General features: G+C 42.8%; 1 non-coding gene across 1 annotated transcript; it reads left to right on the plus strand.

Moving 5' to 3' along the window:
• The first annotated feature begins 18216 nt into the window (after nt 1–18216).
• On the plus strand, nt 18217–18289 carry trnan-guu (transfer RNA asparagine (anticodon GUU)). The gene has a single exon. It is a non-coding gene; the product is annotated as a tRNA-Asn (tRNA).
• The last annotated feature ends 810 nt before the right edge of the window (nt 18290–19099 follow it).

A 19099-nucleotide genomic window follows, 5' to 3' on the forward strand; every position in this document is an offset into this window, starting at 1 on the left:
TGTCTGAAAATAAGTGTTTGGAGTTAATGCATTGTATATAATAGGTAATTAAGTTTTCGACACATTGGAGTATATAATTCTACTGTTAATATTCTTCAAATAATTAAACAGGTACATAAAACAAACATAATACTGTATCTCACTGAACAATTTCAATAGAATAAATGTCTATGTTTGCCAACATTTGACACTTGACAATGCTCAGTAAATGCAGAAGACCGCTGAATTGCAGTGAGAAAGAAAGGCCTTGAATTTTTATTGGACCTATCACATCCTTAGGACAACTCGAAGCACTTTACAGCCAATAAAGTACTTTTGAAATATAGTCACTGTTGTAATGTAGGAAACGCAGCAGCCAGTTTGCGCACAGCAAGGTCCCACAAACAGCAATGAGATCAATGACTAGATAATCTGTTAGTGGTGTTGGTTGAGAGATAAATACTGGTACAACACTGGGAGAAATCCCTTGCTCTTCTTCGAAAAGTGCCATGAAATCAATTACGACAATCTAAATATGCAGACGGGCTCAGTTTTACATTTCTTTGTGGCGATTTGGGCCTCCTGAGGTCGTGAAAGGCGCTTTATAAATGCAAGTTCTATAAAGCTCAGACCCCAACACTAAGGGTTAGAGGGGTTGAAAAACTGCTGTGGTCAAAGAGAAACGATGGTGCAAGACCATTTTGAGGATCAGATTTTTGGGTGGGACCTGTTTTCGCCATTGTTGCTGATTGGTGGATCTTGAGTGGAGGCAAACATCGAGTTACAGTTACATCGAACCTACAACACAGAAACAGGCCATTCGGCCCAACTAGTCCACGCCAGCGTTTATGCTCCACACGAGCCTCCTCCCTCGCTACTTTATTTAACCCTATCAGGATACCGTTCTATTCCTTTCTCCCTCATGTGCTTATCCCTTTAAATGCATCTATGCTATTTGCCTCAACTACTCCTTGTGGTAGCGCTTTCCACATTCTTACCACTCTTTGGGTAAAGAAGATTCCCCTGAATTCCCTATTGGATTTATTAGCGACTATTTTATTTTTATGATTTCTAGTTTTGAACTCTCCCACAAGTGGAAACATTTTCTCTACGTCTACCCTATCAAACACTTTCATTATCTTAAAGACCTCTACCAAGTCAGCCCTCAGCCTTCTCCTTTCTAGAGAAAAGAGCCCCAGCCTGTTCAGCCTTTCCGATAAGTATATCCTCTCAGTTCTAGTATCATCCTTGTGAATCTTTTTTGCACCCTCTCCAATGCCTCTACATCCTTTTTATAATATGGAGAACAGAACTGTGCACAATACTCCAAGTGTGGTTTGACTAATGTTCTATACAAGTTTAACATAACTTCTTTGCTTTTCAATTCTATCCCACTAGAAATGAAACCTAATGCTTGATTTGCCTTTATTATGGCCTTACTAACTTGTGTTACTACTTTTAGTGATTTGTGACTGTGTACCCCTAGATGCCTTTGCTCCTCTATCCCGTTTAGACCCTTATTATCTAAGCAGTGTTGGCCTCCTTATTCTTCCTAACAAAATTCTTCTTAACCTCACACTTACTTATATTGAAATTCATTTGCCAATTACATGCCCATTCTGTAAGTTTATTAATGTCTTCTTGCACTTTGACGCATTCTTCCTTTCTATTAACTACACTCATCAATATGGTGTCATCCGCAAATTTTGAAATTGTACTTCCGATTCCCGAATCCAAATCGTTAATGTAAATTGTGAACAACAATGGTCCCAGCACTGATCCCTGTGGTACATCACTTCCCACTTTGTGCCAGACTAAGTAGCTACCCTTAACCCCTACTCTCTGTTTTCTGTTTTGTAGCCAGCTTGCTATCCAATCTGCTACCTGTCCCCTGACTCCACATGTTCTGACCTGAGCCATGAGTCTACAATGGGTACCTTATCAAAGGCCTTTCGAAAATCCAAATATATTACATCTACTACATTTCCCTTGTCTACTCTTCTGTTACTTCTTCAAAGAGTTCAATAAAGTTGGTCAAGCATGACTTTCCCTTCTGAAATCCATACTGACTATTCTTTACTATAATTTCATTCTCTAGATGTCTTTCTATTACATCTTTGAGTAAAGATTCCATGATCTTTCCTACCTCTGACATTAAGTTACTGGTCTATAGTTCCCTGGATTTGTTCTATCTCCCTTATTAAATACAGGAATAACATTAACTGTCCCCCAGTCCTCTGGCACTTTTCCCTATTCTAGTGAATTTTTATATATATCTGTAATAGTGATTCTCTTATCTCCTCCCTGACTTCTTTTAATATTCGAGGATGTAATCCATCCGGACCAAGGGTCTTATTCTCTCTAAGTTTGATTAGTTTATCAATTATCTCCTCCCTTTCTATCTTAAATGTCTTAATATCTTTTTCGACCTCTTCTTCTCATGTCCTGTCCACCTTGTTCGTCTCCCTGGAAAATACGGAGGCAAAGTGACTATTCAATATTTCTGCCATTTCACTGTCATCGCATGTGAGTTCATCTTGTGTATCCTTTAGTGGCCCTATCCCTATCCTGATTTTTCTTTCGTTATTTATGTATCTTACTATTTCTTTTTATATTCCATGATGATTTAATCTCATAGTTCCTCTTTGCTTTCCTAATTGTTCTTTTGACTTCTTTCTTAACCTCTTTGTATTCCTTTTTGTCATCCTCTTCTTTATTGTCTGTGTACTTAGAGTACGCTTTTTCTTTAGTTTCAATTTTACCCTAATCTCTTTATTCATCAGAAGTTCATGAGTACATAACATATTACTCTTGAAAAATCTGGAATTGAAAATACTAAACAGTCAGAAATAGCTATTTGGACCTCCACGGTATCTTAAACTCAGTGGCTGAGGGGCCCAGAAAGAGTGGTCATAAATGGAAGATTAAATATAATAGATTTACGACAGACACCAGCAGAAACCTTTTTACACAGAGGATTGTGAGGCTGTGGAATGCACTACTGGAGTTAGTGATTGAAGCAGAGACCATGTCGACATTTAAGAATAGGTTAGATAGGCGATTGAAAGAAAGGGAAATAAACGGATTTGGAACAGAGTGAAGACATTGGATTAGGATACTGCTCTTGTGGAGAATAAACATCAACACGTTGGGCCGACTGGCCTATTTCCAACTTATAATTTCTATGTAATTCTATGTAAAGATTGCTCTGTTTACAGCCTTTATTTAGAGGCTGTATCTGGGCAAACTAAATTTCTGAAACAGTCTGCTCAAAAACTGAGCAGGAACTCTGGCCTCGATTTTAACCCTCCCTCGCCCAGCAAGAATGGTGCGAGGGAGAGGTTAAGATTAGGCCGAGTCAACTTACTGGCCTGAGGCCGCTCCGTTCCTACCCAACGCCGTTTCATCTTCGGTGACTTTCAAGTTGACCGAGACTCCCGTTACAGGCAGGCGGGTGCCTACGTGCCTACTTTAAATGCAAAAGTCAGGGCCCAATGACGTCATTGGTGCCGTGACGTGATTTTAACGTCCTGTCTGGGGGAGTCATGCGCTGCGTGGAATCCGACAGCTGAACCATGGTGGGAAGTGTCGACTGGCTAGAAGAGGCAAAGGTGAGTTTGAAAAAATGATTCATGTGAAAACTTTATAGATCACTGGTTAGGCCCCAGTTGGAGTGTTGTGTTCAATTCTGGACACTGCACTTTAGGAAGGATGTCAATTTCTTAGAGAGGGTGCAGAGGAGATTTACTAGAATGGTACCAGGGATGCAGGTCTTCAGTTACGTAGAGAGACTCGAGAAACTGGAGTTGTTCTCCTTAGAGCAGAGAAGGCTAAGGAGAGATTTAATAGAGGTGTTCAAAATCATGAAGGATTTTGATAGAGTAAATAAGGAGAAATTATTTCCAGTGGCAGAAGGGTCAGTAACCAGAGGATTTAAGTTATTGGCAAAAGAACCAGAGGAGAAATGAGGAGAATTTTTTTTATGCAGCAAGTCGTTATAATCTGGAATGCACTGCCTGAAAGGGTGGTGAAAGCAGATTCAGTAATAACTTTCGATGGGGAATTGGATAAATACTTGAAGGGGAAAAATTTGCAGGGCTATGGGGAAAGTGCAGGGGAGTGGCACTAATTGGGTAGCTCTTCAAAAGGCTGGCACAGGCACGATGGGCCAAATGGCCCCCTTCTGTGCGATATCATTCTATGATTCTATGAACTCCTTGTGGGCCAGGAGGAGCATGAGTACTCCCCTACCCAGCCTCCCCTTGATCGCCTCAAGACCTCTCCTGCCACTAACTGTGGCCTCCTGCCGCCAAATTCCTGCTCCCACCCGCCGGCCAAGTAGTGGATCTGGCCGGGTTTGGACAGGAGTCTGGGAACTTTTATGTAAATGTAGTCCTGCCATTAAGATTGCCCGGGCTCCCACGTTCCCGGACTCTCCGGGTGTGCCGCCAGCTTTGGGGCTCGTGCACTCCGTGCCTGCCCCCCCTTTAAGATCGGGGCCTCTGTGTAATGGCTGCCAGATTAATTTTCCACTTCAACAAAACAGCTCCTGAAGCTTAAACCAGTGGGATTTTTTTCTTAATATTCATTTTTAGTTTGAACTAATTTACACCACCTCTGCTCATTGCTGTAAACTTCAGGGTGATATCAGGGGTGAGATGAACATTCTACTCAGTGAAACTAACTGCAAATCCATTTCAAGATACGCATTGGTGTTTACTTTTCAAAATAAAATGAATTAAAATAGATTACATTTTTAAAGCAAGTTGATTGAATCTTATGCACTTGACAGATCTGTAGAACTGAAAGATACTCTACTATGTTCCTTTAATATAACCAACATACTGAAGTGTTGAAATACTACTTCACACAGTGGGCACTAGCTGCTAGAATTTCCCTATGGGACACTGTTGCAAACAAATCACAACCATACATAATGCACACAGGATGAGATACTGAATAAATCAGCTGGTCTCACAAGATTTGAGATAACTAATTATTCCACATTTCCTCACCTGTATCTTCAGATGTGAACAGGTTGATACGATTTATTTAATGGAAAATTACTTCTATAACCACAGAATTATAGCATATTTCCCAGAGGTTTAGTAGTCCTCATTCTTTGAATTAAACTAACCTTCATATACCATACATAAATCCATAGCTATCAGATGCTACAGGGCCAGTGTCCACTTGTCTAACACTGTAATACTGCCGAGCACTGTATCTGTAATCTTCCACAAATAACACCATATCCCATTTCTCATAAATTCCTATAGCAGCGCAGAACCACATCAAATTTACCAACATCTTTTTAAGAGTTTAAAGAAAATCCGTTAGTGCCAAAACATTTTTGTAAATAATTTAAATGCAAGAAAATGTTTTCCTTGTTTCAGAGAGAGAAAATGGGAGAAGGAAAATGACAGCATAGTGATTTAGCAGAGCTAAATCAGCATGGATATTCATTAATGTGAATAGTGAGAACTATAGTCCTTCAGCTCCAATAAGTAATCTAGTTTTCTATTAAATTCTTTCTCCTCCTCACGGTACCAAAGCCATATATTTAATGGAACAGAAGCCCAGTCTTACTGGGAACAACAGCAGAGGACAAGAAAATCTTTTCTGATGATCTTAGCTCTTTCTATCAGGCAAGGTAGCAAATGTTGTGCCTTTGTTTAAGAAGGGCGGCAGGGAAAAGCCTGGGAACTACAGACCAGTGAGCCTGACATCTGTAGTGGGTAAGTTGTTAGAGGGTATTCTGAGGGACAGGATCTACAGGCATTTGGAGAGGCAGGGACTAATTAGGAACAGTCAGCATGGTTTTGTGAGAGGAAAATCATGTCTCACGAATTTGATTGAGTTTTTTGAAGGGGTAACCAAGAAGATAGATGAGGGCTGTGCAGTAGACGTGGTCTACATGGACTTCAGCAAAGCATTTGACAAGGTACCGCATGGTAGGTTGTTACATAAGGTTAAATCTCATGGGATCCAAGGTGAGGTAGCCAATTGGATACAAAATTGGCTTGACGACAGAAGACAGAGGGTGGTTGTAGAGGGTTGTTTTTCAAACTGGATGCCTGTATCCAGCGGTGTGCCTCAGGGATCGGTGCTGGGTCCGCTGTTATTTGTTATTTATATTAATGATTTGGATGAGAATTTAGGAGGCATGGTTAGTAAGTTTGCAGATGACACCAAGATTGGTGGCATTGTGGACAGTGAAGAAGGTTATCTAGGATTGCAACGGGATCTTGATCAATTGGGCCAGTGGGCCGATGAATGGCAGATGGAGTTTAATTTAGATAAATGTAAGGTGATGCATTTTGGGAGATCGAATCGGGCCAGGACCTACTCCGTTAATGGTAGGGCGTTGGGGAGAGTTATAGAACAAAGAGATCTTGGAGTACAGATTCATAGCTCCTTGAAAGTGGAGTCACAGGTGGATAGGGTGGTGAAGAAGGCATTCGGCATGCTTGGTTTCATTGGTCAGAACATTGAATGCAGGAGTTGGGATGTCTTGTTGAAGTTGTACAGGGCATTGGTGAGGCCACACTTGGAGTACTGTGTACAGTTCTGGTCACCCTATTATAGAAAGGATATTATTAAACTAGAAAGAGTGCAGAAAAGATTTACTAGGATGCTACCGGGACTTGATGGTTTGCCTTACAGGGAGAGGTTAGACAGACTGGGACTTTATTCCCTGGAGAGTAGGAGGTTAAGGGGTGATCTTATAGAAGTCTATAAAATAATGAGGGGCATAGATAAGGTCGATAGTCAAAATCTTTTCCCAAAGGTAGGGGAGTCTATAACGAGGGGGCATAGATTTAAGGTGAGAGGGGAGAGATACAAAAGGATCCAGAGGGGCAATTTTTTCACTCAAAGGGTGGTGAGTGTCTGGAACGAGCTGCCAGAGGCAGTAGTAGAGGCGGGTACAATTTTGTCTTTTAAAAAGCATTTGGACAGTTACATGGGTAAGATGGGTATAGAGGGATATGGGCCAAGTGCAGGCAATTGGGACTAGATTAGTGGTATAAACTGGGCGACATGGACATGTCGGGCCGAAGGGCCTGTTTCCATGTTGTAACTTCTATGATTCTATGAAGGTACAATGGGCCCAATTTTAGGTGGAATAAAACAGAAAATGCTGGAAACACTCAGCAGGTCAGGCAGCATCTGTGGAGAGAGAAACAGAGTTAACCTTTCAGGTCAATGACCTTTCATCTAGTAAACTGACCTTTACTAGAATGGATCCAGGGATGAGGGACTTCAGTTACGTGGATAGACTGGAGAAGCTGGGGTTGTTCTCCTTCGAGGAGAGAAGGTTGAGAGGAGATTTGAAAGCAGTGTTCAAAATCATGAGGGGTTTCGATAAAGTAAATAAACAGAAACTGTTCCCATTGGTGGAAGGGCCAAGAACCAGAGAACACAGATTTAAGGTGATTGGCAAAAGAACCAAAGGCGACTTGAGGAAAAACTTTTTTTTTTACACGGCGAGTAGTTATGATCTGCAATGCATTGCCTGAAAGGGTGGTGGAAGCAGATTCAATCATGGCTTTCAAAAAGGAATTGGATAAATATTTGAAGGGAAAAAATTTGCAGGGCTACAGGGAAAGAGCAGGGGAATGGGACTAACTAGATTGCTCTAACAAAGAGCCGGCACAGGCTCGATGGGCTGAATGGCCTCCTTCTGTGTTATAACAATTCTATGATTCTATGAAAGAAGTTAAAGGTGTAACAGTTTTTAAGGAATTGCAGAACCAGGGAATAAGTGGTGTGGGGGGTGGAGGGGGGAGAGAACAAAGGGAAAGGTCTGTGACAGGCAGGAGGATTAAATGACAAAAGGGATCATGGTGCAAAGCAACAAGAGGTGGTAATGGGACAACTAAAGAAACAAAAGATGGGTCCAGAGGAGGTGTAAATGGTTGCAACAGAACCATTACCAGCACCCGCAACTCAAAAGACACCATTGGTAGGAACATAGAACAATCTTTATATTTGTCACGCTAAGTCCATGGACTGTGGTGTGCAGCTTACACACCAACAGGTGGATATAGCTCACATGAAGTCGCTGATGCATTACTACCACAATTTGGGCAGCTTCTCGATCTTCCCTGTAGCCAAATGCATCAAGGCATTAAAGGCTGGATTTTTCTAATCCACCACAAGTGGGACCAAGGCCTTCAACAGTTGAGTGATAGGAACCCTTATGGAGGGGAGGAAGCCCCTACTAGGCTCTCTCCCTCCAACCAGGGTGTCCCAGGGTCTGCCGCCACCCCTCTTCTGGCAGTCGTTGAGGTTGGCAGTACCAGCAGCAGCAAGAAGAGAAATTAGGTGGCTTGCCAGGCCCTGCCTCTCTGCCATCATTTATATGTGGAAGGTGGACAAGGGGCGGTTGGAGGCCTTCCTGCCATGAGAGGTCTCGGTGGGAACGTGGCAGTAGGTTGGGGATCCAATTATCTGTCGCTATTTTGCTCGATTTTGAGTGGATAGTGGAGGAAAACTCCAGCCTAGATCTCCATATCAAGAATCATAGAGTTCCAGGATTCAATTTCATTTCTTACCCTGTTTTGTAGTGTAGTACAGAAAAGTAACTCTTTTTAGGAGTTGGTAAAGAGGACTCTAAACTATGATGGGGCTACTCTTAAACAGCTTGTAGACAGCTGTCATGCCAGTTTGGAGTAATTCTTTTCTGTCTTTCCCATAGCTGCCCCGACACTGACAGCCCAACAAAGTCTTAGGGTGACACATCATTTAGTTTGTTCACCAAGGGATCCTAACAGCCCAGGGACAAATTCTGGACTGTAAATATTAAATATCTTAGGCATTTGGATGAATGTCTTAGTTCTGATACTACGGTGAGCTCTTCAGTTCCTGGGTGGGCTCCACCTCCTCTGGAAGTAGAATTGGGTTCAGCCTCTGTCCTTCTCATGTGCATTCTTGATTCATCTGACATACTATCAAAGATACTAGGGAGCCAGTCGTATTGTGTAAACAATTAGAACTCCCTCCATGATAAAGCTACTGTCTGTTCTTGAGAAGTACTGAGTAAGCATTGTCTTTGGTTGCTAATATCACTCTGTTCAAGGAGAGTCAAATCCCAAAGCTTATACTTCGTTCTGGTGCACATGATCCTCCGGAACTCTTGATGTATCTTGTTCCTAGAGCCCAGAGTCTCTTCTTTGAGCAAGCATGCTGATTTAATGATCAGACAGTTCTGATGTTTCAGTCACTTTGACTGTGTAAGCTACCTCTCTATTATTTTCCAAAAGCAGACTTGAATAAATTTACACTGGTCTGGAGCTTGACATAGCTTAACAATTATTTGAGAGGCTTTTGGGTTTCAGTACAATGGGTTCTGCAATGGACATTCATTGTCCTTTACTTGTCATAAGGCAACTCGACAAATGTGGATTAAAATAGAAATTTCTACACATGTGTGACCTTTGATTACACCTGATCTGGCAGATAAGTTTCCATTACAAGAATGCAAATGACGAATGGAAAAAGATGAGTAAGTTGGCTACAGGCCAATTCTTCAGCCATCTTAGCCCTTATAACTCCAAGTCTTGTGAATCAATTACCTGCCTTCCTGTAGCCAACTGGGAGACCCTCGCTATGTTTCCAGTAGCGCCCTGGAAGGAACCAGAGGCAAAAAAGTTAAGGGCAGTGGTGACTTTCACAGCCTCTGGTCACCAGGGTCAGCAGATACCAGGTCTTCTTTTAGGAGACTGCAGATGTCTGCGGCCCCCTGATGTGACGACCACAGCCTTCGGAAGCACTGCTCTTCCGAGAGGTCAGGGAAGCTAAGCCTCTGTCTGTACACCCTGTTAGGTAGCTAGTGCCCCCTGTGATCACAGCCCTTCTGTTGTTCGCTTCTCTGTTGTCCACCTACAGCTTCCTCCACAGCACACCCATGCTGCTGATGATGCTTAGTCTCTTCATCGTCCGAAGTCCAATCAAAAGCAGCCATGGCATCACCCATCATGTTGTTCTCTGTGTGAACACCTCCAAACTCTACAAATACGTCTCTCACAATAAGTACTCTCACCAAACCATTTTCCAGAGGGAACTGAGAAAGCAACTGAGAGCACTGAACCTTTATTCAGATCGGGCCTCCTGACCTTTAACCATCTTGATAAAGTGCCACTTAATCTCGGCCCAGGAAACGTGTGCAGGAGGCATTAATTTCAAATTGCTGGCTGAATCGCATGAAAACAGCCTCATTTACATATGATAATGATGGACCCACCTCCCCAGTACGGGATACTCGAACGCCCCAACATCAGCCATGGTAAAAACTGAAACGGCCCCACACGCGCCGGGTTAGGGTCGCATTTTGCGAATTTGTCAATGTAATTGTCCCCCCCAACCCCGACCCACTTCCACCTGTCGAGGGGGTGTTAATATTGACCCCGTAGAAACAGAAACTGGAGTATGCCATTCAGCCCCTTGAACCTGTTCCGCCATAGCTGATTTGTATTTCAACTCCACTTACCCGCTTTTGTTCCATGTCCCTTGATACCCTTACCTAACAAAATTCTATCAGGAAATTGTGGGTGTGCTACCCACCAACAGCGCAAACTCGGAAAACTGGGCCTTAGGTATATGTGTCTTCCATTTTGCCTTTAGTGAAGTAAAAGACTATCCACTATTTTAACTCTATTTTAAAATCAATACAGATATTCCTGTTTTTGTCAGTGATTCGTGGCGGCTTACAGTAAATATGCAGTAGGCAGCCATTGTAAACTACCATCTGCAGAACACTATCTTCAATTTAAAATTTTGGGCCATTCAAATTCTATTCAGACAGTGCGCAATTCTCAGCCTCTGAACTTCACCGTGAGTTGCAATTTGTTACTGCAATAGTTCCTAAAAGAAATTGCTCATCATTATTCTCCAAGGACACTAGAATAAAAAGGTCATCACCTCACTGTCTGCTGGATTCAGTCTGTCACCTCTCTCTAAGCTGATCTCCTTCATTTCCTTTAATTTTGTCCTTCACCATCTCATGGCCTTTCATTTTATACCTTTCATCCCTTCACCATATCAAATTACTTTGTTATTTTGATCTTCTTCATTCTTGGGACATTGTGGTTCTCTTCATGTGTTCATCTTCAAGATCAATAGTATAAAAGGCATAGATTAGTTCTCCTGCTTATTTTTTATTTGTGACATGATCTTGATATTTTATGTTTGTTATTTTTCTGATATTGGTGGGGGATTTACTCTCAAAGTTCTCCAGTCTCTGTGACAGTTTTACCCTAATCGTCAATATTCACAGTCATGCACCTCATCATAGGTCACTTTTCCTCTCTTCAACGCTAATAGTGAAAAAGTAGACATGAGTAAGAAGTGGTGTTTGTGTAATGTTGGTAGAAAGCACTAACAGACTATTTGTCTGTGTTTGGAGCATGTTTGACGATTTCTACTGCTCCAACACCGAATCATAAAAATGAGCAAATAATGAGGTAAGAAGAGCCAATTTTTACATGGTAAGGCCTTGTTGAAGGCCAATCGCGAAAAGCTGGACCAGAATTGCACAACTGTCAAGGATAATCAAAGAGTAAGTATTCTAAGTCAGAGCTAGTATTCAAGAGCTTAACAAAGGGGAAGATTCCAGGATATCACTAAAGTGACAGAAGTGAATAACAGGAGACAGGAGTTTTCCACTCAGAATATGGGTGCAGCAGACATTTCTGGGTATCTCATAGTGTAGCACGAGGAGGAGAGGGCTGCCCCAGAGTACAGAGGACATCACCTCAAAAGATGCGCGTAGATGCGCACTTCCTTGGTGATGCTCAGGAGGCCCACATTTTATGGCATACCACAAGGGTCTCAAGGACCGAACAGGTTGCAAATTTGTCTCCCAGGAGACAGTGTAGCCCTGGCTGCCGACACGCGTACATCACCTCAAACACCAACAGAGAACAGGTTATCACAGTGCATCTCATCGAGTTAATGTTTGCGAAGTTGAAGCGATGTTTTTGATGCTTAAGGCACTAAGGGCATTGCAATGTGCCACAGAATAATAGTGGTGTGCTGGATGTTATACAACATCGCAATCGATAAAGGCATAATTGTGGACTTTGAAGAGGAACAGATGCAAGGCATAGATGAGGAGGGAGATGAGGATGCTTAGAAGCCTGTCCGGTAGATATGCCACGCTGTGTGGGGAGATTAGCTGATCAGGCTCTGACTGACAATGTTTTCAGTTGATGGACAGACAGGCTACTTTGAATCCATTCAGTTGACCCTATTGGTGCTGTGTTGCAGGTTGGTTGTTGCTCCTAGAGCATCAACAGCAGCAGTGGTAAGCCCCAAAGTATTTTTGGCAAAGTGGAAAATATGACCCGTCCTGCTGCTGAGCATTTTCAGCTTTGTCTTCATGCCCATTATTGAGGATTTCCATATATTGTATCACACATTACTTTTATATAGCTGTATTTAGATACACATTTATATAGCTGTACACGCAACCTGAGTAAAAATTTACAGTAATTTTGCATTGAGAAAAAAATCTCAGCAAAGTTTAAAGGTTATCCTTTCACTGAGGGTCCTGGTAATATAGTTGCCAGCTTTCACTGTACTTTTCCACACATTTTAAATTACTTTTAAGCAGAAGCAAAATACTGTGGATGCTGGAAATCTGAAATGAAAGCAGAAAATACTGGAAACACACAGGTCGGGCAGCATCTGCGGAGAGAGAAACAGAGTTAACATTTCAGGTTGATGTCCTGAAATGTATGGCAATCGTTGCATGGCAATCTAGCAAAGAGAAAGCTCCTGTGGCACAGGAATGTGGTGGAAGAATGGCGGAAGAAAGGCAGACCCCAACGGTGCAAACCACCCCACCAGCTGTGTACCGATAGGGGATCCCCATCCCAAATACCAACTCACAACTCCTCCACTCCCAGTGGCTCTAGTGCAGCCATCGTCCATTGCCAGCACAGTCGGTGGATGTGTCCTGGCATTTTTCTCCCTCGCTGGTACATTTGGGATCACCCTGGGCCAAGCCTGAGAAAGCAGACTGACTTGTAAATGTACATTTTAAGTATCATCCTTAATGTCATGTTCTAAACCTCATATAGATTGGGACTGGAGTGCAGTGGATCAATCAACCAATCTTTCATCATTTTTATCATTTAATTACTCCACCCTATCAAAGATCTTTCCCTTTTGTTCTTTCCCTGCCCCTATTTCCCTGGCTCTGTACTTGCTTAAAAACTGTTCATCTCTTACATCTTCCAGTTCTGAAGAAAGGTCATCGACCTGAAGCGTTAACTTTGTTTCTCTCTCTGCCTGACCTGCTGAGTGTTTCCAGCATTTTCAGTTTTAGTTTAAATTACTTTGTATTATTGCCATTATTTTCTCCGGCTTTGATGCTCCCACTGGGTTTGACTAATGTTTACAGAGCAATAAATCCTCGGGATGTGGTTAAGACTTTGATTGGGAAAAGATGTGTTAATTGAATGCTTAATCAATGACACACTGCTGAATATTTTCACTTTATGATCGATGTACCACAATTGGCTCTCGACTGTGCTGTTACATGATCATAAAAGTTATCACTGCTGATGCATTTAATTTTAATGTAATACAAAAACATATCACTTGTAATCAAAGTTTCTCCTTCATCAAAATGACTGTTAGGGCAGTCCCTGGCAATCAGAGAAGATTGGGGTTGGTGGGGGGCTCAGAACACGGCAGCGAGAAGGGAGGAAGGGAAGGAGAGATCGCGGGGATGAGGAGATTGCAGGGAGGGAGAAATTGTGGTGGGGGGGTTCTGAAATTCCAGATCTCAGGGCCTGGGCAGCTGAAGGCACAGCCGTCAATGGTAGAGCAAGGAGATTTGATAGACGTGTTCAAAATCACTAAGGGTCTAGACAGAGTGGATAGAAAGAAACTGTTCCCATTGGCAGAAGGGTCAAGAACCAGAGGGCATGGATTTAAGGTGATTTGCAAAAGAACCAAAGGTGATATGAGGAAAAACCTTTTTACACAGCGAGTGATTAGGATCTGGAATGCACTGCCCAAGGGAGTGGTGGAGGCAGATTCAATCGTGACCTTCAAAAGGGAACTGGATAAGTACTTGAAACAAAAAAATGTGCAGGGCTACGGGGATTGGGCAGGGCAGTGGGACTAGCTAGATTGCTCATGCTTAGACCAGGCGCGGACTCGATGGGCCAAATGGCCTTCTGTGCTGTAACCTTCTATGATTCTATAAATATTATACAACAACAACTTGCATTTATATAGCGCCTTTAATGTAGTAAAATGTCCCAAGGCGCTTCACAGGAGCATTATCAAACAAGATTTGACACTGAGCCACATGAGATAATAGGACAGGTGACCAAAAGCTTGGTCAAAGATGTAGGTTTAAGTAGCGTCTTAAAGGAGGAGAGGTAGCGAAGCGGTGAGATTTAGGGTGGGAATTCCAGAGCTTAGGGCTGGGCAGTTGAAGGCACGGCCGCCAATGGTGGAGCGATTAAAATCGTGGACGTGCAAGAGGCAAGAATTGGAGGAGCGCAGAGATCTCGGAGGGTCATAGGGCTGGAAGAGATTACAGAGATAGGGAGGGGTGAGGCCGTGGAGGAATTTGAAAACAAGGATAGGAATTTTAAAATCAAGGCATTCCCGGACCGGAAGCCAATGTAGGTCAGCGAGCACAGGGGTGATGGGCGAACAGGACTTGGTGTGAGTTAGGATACGGGCAGCAGAGTTTTGGATGAGCTCAAGTTTATGGCGGGTGAAAGATGGTGATAATCAATGGATAATCACTGACCCGCCTTTCCAGAGCAGGTTACTCGGACGTCCCCAAATCCGCAGCAGTTAAGCCGGAAGTAGGCGCATTTGCCTGTTGTGGGGGGGTTAAAATTCCCCCCTAAATGTTGCTAAAAGATGTCATAAGGCTATCGCCTTTCTTTACAGATTGTCTTTCAACTCAACCTTGTCGTTTTGGGGCCGCAAGCCTTCCCCTCCTCAATCGCTTGCTGCTTCCCATCAGCTCCAAGTTGTACAGCTTCTGTCAGGCTGCTGCCTCGATGTTGTCTTCTGAACTCAGTGTCTGTGTTCTGCTCCCTGGAACCAAGCTTGCCTCTGTTCTGCTCCATGGTACTGCCCCGCTCCCTATGGCCCTGGCCACATCTAATGTTAAGACCATTATTTTGTTAAAGCTAGAAGAGACAGGTCTCTCACGCCTGTACTCCAACTCTCTATGGCAGCATCTATGGAAAAGACTGCCCTTAGAGCCTCTATTGCGGAGGCCTCTGCTGCATAAGTTCCCTGGAACGGGCACATGCTCCAATACTGCAAGCCATCCAGCATGGTCCTGCACATGTGGGTCGTGGATTCCCCCACCCCAGCCATCATGTGCAGCACACTGTTTGACATAGCCTCTACCAGCATCATTCTTTTAAAAGCAGGATCCATGAGATCTGGATGCCCAGGTTCTTCAGCCAAAGGAAGGAGAGAGTGAGTGACGGTATGTTAAGTGTTGGCAGAGCTGGATGGACTGGGAAGAAGTTCATCTTCTTCGAACAACGTTTGAGGAGTAAAAGAGGAAGTTAGGTTAGGATAGGTTGCAAAGGTACAGAATCATATATCACTTTGGGTAGAAGGAGTGACATAAGGGGTTCATGATATCATTTACTGACAGGTACAGTAGGATAAGGAGAAAGAGAAGTAAAATGTCATCATGAACCTACAGCTAAGGAAAGACTTGCATTTACATAGCGTCTTTCATGACCTCATGACGTCCCAAAGTGCTTTACAGCCACTGAAGTACTTTTTTGAAGTGTAGTTATTGTACTGTAGGAAACGAGATAGCCAATTTGTGCACAGCAAGATCCCATAAATAACAAAGTGATCATTTGCTTTAGTGATATTGGTTGACGGATAAATATTGGCCAGGACACCGGGGAGAGCTCTCCTATTCTTTGAAATAGCATTTTGGGATCTCCCACACCCGCCTGAGAGGGCAGAGGGGCCTTGGATTAATGTCTTACCCGGAAGGCAGATCCTTCGACAATGCAGCACTCCCTCAGTACTGCACTGAAGTGTCAGCCTAGAAATGTGCTCAAGTCTCTGGAATGGGACTTGACAGCTGGCACATGACCTTCTACTTCCCCGTCCTCAGTATCCTCTATGGCTTCCTTCCCCAGGATTTGGAGAGTGTTCTCCTTATAAGGAGTGAGAAAGCAGAAGGTTTGTGGGACACCACGTCTTGTAGCTCTCTCCCAGGTCTCTTATACTTAAGAAAAAAATCATAAAGAGTAACATTAGTTACTATGACATGCACATCTAAACCCAGACAGGTGCATGCAATTGGTAGTTACGTATCGCATGAGGCTTTTAATGGGTGAATGAACATAACATTGTGAGTTAAGGAACATTTCTGGATAAAGGCTGGGGGTGTAAAGTGCACTGCACTGTCTCCTAGCTATTGATGGTAAGCAATTCAACAGGTAAACACAGTGTGAGGGGAGATGATTGTCAGTGGCAGACATGCTCCATACAATGCAATCTTGGTAGCTGGCTTCTCCTACTCTGCCAGATTTGTTAAGGTCATTACATTTTTTCCTCCAGTGGTTGCCATGCTTCGGGTCATAAAGGTTGGCAGTGACTGCTCTAGCCACCTTCTTCAATTGCTCCTGTAATGTCCTCCTTGGGGCTCTCTGCCATCATGTGCCAAATAGGGCCTCCCTCCTCTGTATTAATTCCTCCAGCCGCACCTCCCTAGCTGTATCTGAGAACCCGAGGGCTTTCTGCCTTCCTGCAAACCTGAAAGATATTATTTTTAAGCTGAAGTTGATGCTGCGCTACCAGTCTGTTTTTGTGCATATTTATCCCGTAAGCTCCTGCAGCCCTTTAAACCTTGCAGCAGCATGCTAATTACTGACCACCGGCAGGTGACCTGACACCTGGAGCCCACCGCAAATATTTTAATGAGGCAGCCCCTGGAAATTACAGCAAGGTCAGTCCACTTGACATTGGGCAGGTGCGAATTGTGCTCTGCCCTACTTCTGGTTCAGGGTTTGTCCAAATGGAAAATCCAGGTTTAACTAAGACTTTGTGGTTTACATTGTACAAACGTATTGTCAGATTACTGGTGTGATCAACAGGATCCTAATGTTTGAGATATAACTATATGACTATGAGTGCTTGCTTGGTTGGCTCATTTCCTTTTGGGTTAACTGGTTATGTGATTATTTATTTCAGAAATAATTGAAAAATCAATTGGCCCGAAAGAAAAGACCAATTGTCTTTCATTTGTGCTCCTACTGGTTTATAAAGTGCTAGCAAACCATCAGTGTACGTATTTGATTTCAGGTGGTGATAAAGCTATATTGGCAATAATGTTCTTTGTTGTTGGTGAATGATTTTACATTGTTTGGCATACCAAGCAAAAACTATGCCCACTCCATCACTGTTCATTATAGTGCTGAGGTATTCAAAAAGCTCAATGCATTTGACTATTCTATTGAGTTTGTACTTAAAAACTGCAGTGTTCAATCAGTATAAGCTGCTTAGCTGTGGCAGAGGTAACACAGCTTAACCCAGAAGTAGCAATAATTCAAAAAATATCACATTCAAAATGGAATTTATGTAGAAGATATTTACAAAACTGCTATTTTTATGCTGACAACACAATCTGAGAGCAATATAAGTCAGCAGTTATACAGCCAGCTCCAGACTGCTATGGAATTAGAGAAAAGCACAATACTGTATATGATAACTTAGCCACTTGCTGTTGAAATGTTTAATGTTATAAAGGAGCCGACTTCTTCTGGGTCCTCACCAGAATTAGAAGATTCAAAGGGGGATTCTTTAAACATAAGTCTGAAAAGTCTTCTTGCACCGGTTGCAGCTAAATTGTGAGACTACCTCCACAAGGTGGTCTCATGCCTGAAGTGGGAACCCGTACTCATACCTGTTTGGCTTCAGTCATACGGCATATGTTGCGTACATCTGCCTTCTGAATAGCAATGCTGACCTCTGCTTTTTGCTCCTAATACCTGCCAGTCAAAGTTAAGAACGAATGGAGAAGAATGCAGGATGGCACCCAATGTGAAAATGGATATCTTCAGAAATTAAATATTTTGAAAAATAATCATACTAAGAACATAAATATACACATATAACATCAGGGTTAATTTCCTGTTAGAGCATCAAGTAGTTGTTCAATGAGAGTTAAATTTTTCTCTTTTGTAGCACATTCACAGGAATAAGTAACTGGGTCAGGCCTGGCTAGCTCAGTTGGTACAGCATGAGACTGTTACTCTCAGGGTTGTGGGTTTGAGGCCCACATTGGGCGGTTTGTGTTTGTAATGTTAATCTCGTATAGAACCTTGGTTAGACCACACTTAGAGTACAGTGCAGAGTTGACATAAGAAATAGGAGCAGGAGTAGGCCATATGGCCCCATGACCCTGCTCTGCCATTCAATAAGATCATGGCTGATCTTCTACCTCAACTCCACTTTCCTGCCCTATCCCCATATCTCTTGATTTCCTTAGTGTCCAAAAATCTATCGATCTGTCTTGAATATACTGACGACTCAGGATCTGCAGCCTTCTGGGATAGAGAATTCCAAAGATTCATAACCCTCTGAGTGAAAACATTTTTCCTTATCTCGGTCCTAAATGGTCGACCCCTTATCTTGAGACTATGACCCCTAGTTCTAGACACTCCTGCAGACACTCTAAGAATTTTATATGTTTCAATGAGATCACCTCTCATTCTTCTAAACTCCAGGGAATATCTCATCCCAGGTCAGAGTTCTGGTCTTCATATTACAAAAAGGATACAGAGGCATTGGAGAAGGTGCAAAAATGATTTACAAGGATGATACCAGAACTGAGAGGTTATAGCTATCGGGAAAGACCGAATAGGCAGGGGTGCTTTTCTCTAGAAAAGAGAAGGCTAAAAGGTGACCTAATAGAGGTCTTTAAAATTATGAATGGGTTCATAGACGTAGAGAAGATGTTTCCACTTGTGGGAGAGTCCAAAGCTAGGGTTGATAAATATAGGATAGTCACTAATAAATTCAATAAAGAATTCAGGAGAAACATTTTCACCTAGAGAGTGGTTAGAATGTGGAACTTGCTACCACATGGGGTAGTTGA

This window comes from Heptranchias perlo, chromosome 8, assembly GCF_035084215.1.
Source record: "Heptranchias perlo isolate sHepPer1 chromosome 8, sHepPer1.hap1, whole genome shotgun sequence".
NCBI lineage: Eukaryota > Metazoa > Chordata > Chondrichthyes > Hexanchiformes > Hexanchidae > Heptranchias > Heptranchias perlo.